Source organism: Pteropus alecto, unplaced genomic scaffold, assembly GCF_000325575.1.
Source record: "Pteropus alecto unplaced genomic scaffold, ASM32557v1 scaffold19, whole genome shotgun sequence".
In the NCBI taxonomy this organism is placed as follows: Eukaryota; Metazoa; Chordata; class Mammalia; order Chiroptera; family Pteropodidae; genus Pteropus; species Pteropus alecto.
Window position 1 is genome coordinate 24,264 of NW_006442490.1, and position 6,284 is coordinate 30,547.

General features: G+C 43.9%; 1 pseudogene; it reads right to left on the reverse strand.

Annotated features, from left to right (window-relative positions):
* Window positions 1-3,286: 3,286 nt before the first annotated feature.
* LOC112470901 lies at window positions 3,287-3,620 on the reverse strand (annotated as a pseudogene).
* Between the last annotated feature and the right edge of the window lie 2,664 nt (window positions 3,621-6,284).

Genomic DNA, 6,284 nt, shown 5'->3' on the forward strand with positions numbered 1-6,284 from the left:
TGGGATCTGGTTCAGTGGTTCTTTCCCAGGAGTTCATTCCTAAGCCTGCCATGTCAGTCAGACTCATGAGGCACGTACTTAATGTCTCCTCACTAGTGATAATGTTAATGTGCTATACATTCTTGGTATGGAATATTCCACATCAAACTCATGTTTGCCTTAAGTATTTGTTCACTCCTCTTAGTTATGTGGGTGATGGAAAGAGTATGGGTAATATTGGACGCTTTAAGGCAAGGCCTTTGAAATGGAGTATATTTCTTGTCATACTGGTTCTTTGTTGTATCCAGACGTTTTATAGCTGAATTTTATATGTGTGTATGAGTATGTGTATATAAATACACACACACGCACACACACATATACATGCATGCATATATATACACGCCACATTTTATTTATTCATTTATCTGTTGATAGACATTCGGTTGTTTCATAGCTTGGCTATGGCGAATAATACTGCGATGAACATCAGGGTACAGATATCTCTTTGAGATAGTGATTACATTTTCTTTGCATATATACCCAGAAATGGGATTGCTTTGTTATATGGTATTCATGGCTGGTTCACCAGCCACTTCTGATTGTCTGTTCTTTTAAGGAGAACTATAGAAGTTAGAGGTTCCAAAGAAGCCAGGTTGCTCTGATCAGGAAAGATGGAATGACCAGCTCAATATGGTTCTTCTTTCTGGTTTCTAATGCCTAAAGGTAGGGAGAGGGTGGGGAAGAGTATCCCTCTGTAGAGCTGCTCTCAGAGCTCGAGGGGAAAGCAGACAAGGGGATATGGGCCCAGAGCGTAAAAGGCGCATTGGACTTTGTGTGTACAAGGTGCCTCCTGCCCACTTTCCCATCCCTGGCACTACCTGGAATCGGCATAGCTAGAGGACAGAAGGTAGCAATGCACATTATTGATGTGACATGAAAGCATGTGGCCCTCTGGCGAAGATGAAGTTTTTCGGATGGGGGTTGTTCCTTAATTTTCTAGCTTCACCGAAAATTTTGGACTTAGCCGCTGGGGAATGCATTGGTGTTGCTGCCTCATTCTATGCCTTACCTTAGCCTGTGAAAAATGTCTCAAGGGATGGTGGCCTTCGACCCACTATAGTGCTGTCTAAAACATTCATCCAGGGGAGTCTTCCGAGAGGCAGAATGCTATCATTTCTAGTGAAGGGCACTTGGTTTAGTTGACCGCTGAATCTTTCATACTGATAGTGAGCTGTGTTCCCCTGAGGAGACTGATGAAAGTGAACTGCTGTTGCTAGTATGTTCTTCCAATATACTGGCCAGACACTTCTACCTCCAACACTCCTGTGGCTCAAGTGCCTTGTTAAATCCTAAAGCAAGCACATACTGGCAATGGCAGCATCGGGGGGATGGGGACTGTTGGGTCCCCGGGAGGCAATTGGCCACGTCCAGTTTTCAGCCTTCTGCACTCTTGCACGTAGGTGCTGAACACAGTGATATCCACTATGCCGAGCAGTGGCATATGAGGAATCATTCGGAACCCCAGATTCTGTGGAAGGGAAGGTGGTTGGAGTTTTATCCAAACCTTTCCATATTTTAACCCAGCCTTCCTGCGCTCTTCTGCTGAGCATACTCTGCACGTTGGTGGGAAGGGAAATGTCACGTGGGTCCTGTCAATGAACAGTACCTGAAGTTATTAGGATGGGGATTCTTATTTTTCTAGCCTCACTGAGAATTTTGGACTTAGCTGTTGGGGAACACATTGCTGTTCCTGCCTCTTTTGTGCACTGCCGTAGCCTGTGAAAAATGGCCTTCAACCCTCTTGTACAGTTGTGTAGAACATTAACGGGTCTTCTGAGAGGGCGAAGACTGGGGTTGTTTGTGCCTCATGGGCAGGTGCAAATGAGCCTGGGACAAGAATTGTTTTCCAGTTTCCAAGCGAACTGCAGTTCCTTCTGATAGTGGAGGCTTTGATGTCTCGTGGATGATCTGTGCTTTACCTTAGTTTGAGAAAAATGGCTCTAGGAATGATGGCCTTTGACCCACTATACTGTTGTCTAAAACATTAACCTGGGAGGTCTCCTGCAGGATGACGTGCGGGTGACTTTTGGTACTTTGTGGACAGGTGCAAATAAGCCTAGGGCGAGAATTGTTTTCCCGTTTCTAAGCGAACTGCAGTTCCTTCTGATAGTGAAGGCTCTGATGTCTCACGGATGATCTGTGACTTACCTTAGTTTGAGAAAAATGGCTCTAGGAATGATGGCCTTTGACCCATATACTGTTGTCTAAAACATTAACCTGGGCGGGAGGGGGGTGGTCTCCTGAGGGGCAAAGTGCTGGTGTCTTTTGGTACTTTGCAGACAGGTGCAGATGAGCCTGGGACGAGAATTGTTTTCCAGTTTCCAACCAGACTGCAGTTCCCTCTGCCATGGATGGCTTTGCTGCCTCATGGATGATCTGTGCTTCACCTTAGGCTCAGAAGAATGGCTCTGGGAATGATGGCTTTCGACCCATATACTGTTGTCTAAAACATTAACCTGGGGAGTCTCCTGAGGGGCAAAGGGCTGGGGACTTTTGGTACTTTGTGGACAGGTGCAGATGAGCCGGGGACGAGTACTGTTTTCCAGTTTCCAAGCGAACTGCAGTTCGTCTGCCAGTGAAGGCTTTTCTGAGTTATGGTTGTTCTGTGTTGCAGTAGGCCTGTGCAAATGGCCACTGGGTAAAGGTAGCTCTTTACCCTGTTATATCGTTGTATAGTACAACAATCTGAGGGAGTTCTGAAGGAACTGCTGTCACTTATGCTGATTTTGTTCTCGAGAGACATTTTTTCCCTTTCTCTTGTATCCTTATTCCCTCTTGGGCACCTGTTAAGGTATTCATGTTTCTCTCTGATTTCCAGGAGGGTCTTGCTGACTTTCTGGTTTCAGTTGCTTAATGTGTTCTCTTTACCTAGTTCTCAGGCACTGCAAGCTGTTTTTCTGCCAGGTCCTTGTAGAAACATTCCTGGGTTGTAAAGTTGGCAGGAAGCTTATTTAGCTTATAAAAGGTTTGCATACTTTGTGAAGAGGAGAGTGGACCATATACCCTCAACTGTCACTGTGGTTGGGAGTGGTGGGGCAGTGGAGCCCATTTCTAATACCTCTGTGGTGTTATTAACTTTTATTGCTTGTCCTCTAGCCTACTTATGCTTTTACCACTACTGTTGTGCTCAGGGGGTGTTCTCTATGATCAATATGATCAATTGGAATGAAGATTCAAACTAGAATTTTTTTTTTTTTTACAAGGGAACAAATCCACTTTTATTTATTCCTAACTTTCAATAAATTTAACTCCTTGACGGGTACAGCATTACACAGATTGTGTGTCCAATGGCCTTAGTAGGAAAGTTGCTTTGCAGTTTAGCACGATCCATGCCACTGTTTCCATGAGCATGAGTCACCTTACCCTAGATTACCCTGGTTTTGTTCAGTTTGCCACCAGGCGTCACTGTGTTGTTCTTTGCCTTGTACACATGAGCACATCTCTTGCCTAGATGGAATTCAGTTTCATCTCACACATAAACACCTTCAATTTTAAGAAGAGCTGCGTGCTCCCTGTGGTTCCAGCGACCCTGCTTATAGCCAGCAAGAAATGGCCTTGGACCATAGCCTTCCAGACATATTTGTCATTTTAGAAGTCCTGTTCCCTGCAGGCCCCCAAAGTTCAGCAGCAAGAGATCCACTCTAAAACTACAGATGTTGTTTAAAGGTGGTTTAAATGGACATGCTGATGTCTATGGTCTGTTGGCAAGTCGAGCTGTACTTTTCCTTTCATGTCCTCCCCAGAGGAGCTGAGGTTTATCTCCTTCTATTGGCAGAGGTTTGATCTCTTGTGATACACAGGATGTGATAGAATACTAGGTAGGAGATGAGGAGGACTCAGATCCTGTGTTAGGGATATTTAGTGTGCAGGCCTCTCAAAAAGGGTGGAAAGAATGTGCAAAACGTATGCACTCCTGTACAGTTTGAATGATCTCCTCTAGGTCCCTCCGGATTCGAGTTTGCCCTCTCAGCCCGTCATGCTGACTTCAGGAGTGCACTATGTGGATTACTGACTGCCGCCAGCCAGGCCACCTCGCAAGTTAGATCTGGGTTGGCCTTCTGAGCTTCTCTTGGCTCTTCTTAGTCATATGCAGACCTACTGTACTGCTTCTTATCAGCTTCAGAAAAGAACAGCAGTGGGCCGTGTTCAGTGACTCCTAAGGAGATCCGCTGATTTTCTCAGTCTCCCCCATCAGTCAGATGCAGCAGCCTTACAGAGTGCTTGGAAAGGCCTGTTGTAGACTCCACTCTAGTGTCAGCTCGGAACTATAGGTTGTGTAGTCAGGACGCTGAGCTACAGTATGTGGGGTATGGTTAAAGCCAGGAACCAAGTACCTGTGCTCCTCTCCTCAGAGCTCGGAATAGATGTATTGTATACTGAAGATTTTGCTAAGAGGGTAGAACTTATGTCATGTTCTTATTGCTTTAAAAAAGTAATAATAATACTAATTAATGAGGGAGGACCGACGTTTGGAGGGGATGGATATGTTTATGGCATAGATTATGGTAACGGTTCACAGATGTTTACTTGTCTCCAAACTCATTAAGTTGTATGCATTAAATGCGCGCATCTTTTTATATGTCAGTCATACCTTCATATCTCAATAAAGTGGTTTAAAAAATAATAAAAAGACCCCCCGCCATGATTATAGATGAGTGCTCCCCCTGAAATGGATTTAGATTGTAGAACTGGACGGGAAGAAAGCTTCTACACGGGGAAATAGGAAATGCCATTTACTGCTTCTGTATCTTCGTTTCGCCTTGGTTTTTCCATTTATATGTAGCGTTTTCATTGGCGGTGTATAAGGTTAACCTTCAGTCCATAGGATTTTGAATTTCATAGAATCACAGCAGTTCTACAGGAGCCACGAACTTCACCTGGAGGACTTCGACTCAAGGAGTGGCTCTGTGACACGTCAGCTATTTGTCATATGAGCAGAAGTTGACTTTGGGGTACTGTGATTTTGGGATCGGCGTGGGCTTTTGGGTTGTTTTCATTGTTTACAGTATGTGCTTTTGCACTTACTCAAATCTTTTGAAGTATTTTACATATGGTGGCGTGTCAAAATGTGTACGTATGTACTGTATTTGTATTCTACCGAGTGGGAGGCAGTAGCATCAGGCTGGTTCGTCTCTTCAGTAGGTACCTTTTCTCTGAGACCTTCCCATACCCTTCTGTTTACTATGTGAGTTCCCCTGGCCATAACTTCTTGGTGGTGTTACACTTTTCCCCTTATCTTAGTTGAGCCAATCATACTTTTATTATATTTAGAGTGGGACTAGGCCGCAAGAATGAGTAATAGCCTGCAAAGTCTCATTAATATCATTTCACTGCAGAGAATGTAATTTGAAAGACCTGCAGTTGAGTTCCCCTGAGTTTTCCTGATCTCGGCGTCTTTAAAATGTGTTTGTTCAAATATATGGTAACAGAAGGAAACTAGACTTTGGATGGTGAGCACACACTAGAGTATACAGATGTCTAATTATAATCTTGTACACCTGAAAATTATATAATGTTGTTAACCAGTGGTACCCCAATAAATTTAATTTGAAAAAAAAAAGAAAGAAAAAATGTATTTGTTGCTTAGGTTCCTTGCAATTTGTAAAATGCCTGTGTTCTTCCAATAAAATTTATTTGTTTCAGAAGATGCCACTTGTAGATTATTATTCACAGTGAGCACCAGCATGATCAAGGAAGGTGTGGCTCTGCCAATGTGCATCATCAGCATCATCGCCTGAACCAGGGCAGAGCTCTGAGGCATTAAGGACAGGGGTTTGGTGGCAGGGGAGTGGGGTCCCCAGGCCATTAGGGAAGTTCTTCCCTTTCGTTAAGCTCACAGTGTTTCCCCTTTGTTTAGAGAAGTATTCCCCTCCAGGTAGTAGGTAATTTAATACTACCCCATGAGAAGTGATCCTTTTAACCACTTCATAAAGGCCGCAATTACATATTTGGGGATCTTGGAGGTTGGCGGGTGGGAATCTCTTGATTCTCCCAAGGTTAATGCAGAGGCAGGGTGACTAGCATGGTTGTACAGAAGATCAGTACAGAATTCAGTAGGACCAAAATTAGAAGCAGCAAGCACACAGTTTATTCCTAGTGAATCTTGGTCCCTTGTAGCTGAGGCGTCTTTCATTACACTAGACCAGTAGGTGTTATAAAGGCTTTGTGATAGCAGAATTAAATTAGTTAGGTGGGTAGAAGAATGTTTTGGCATCGTTTGTTCTTTACACATATCAATATAG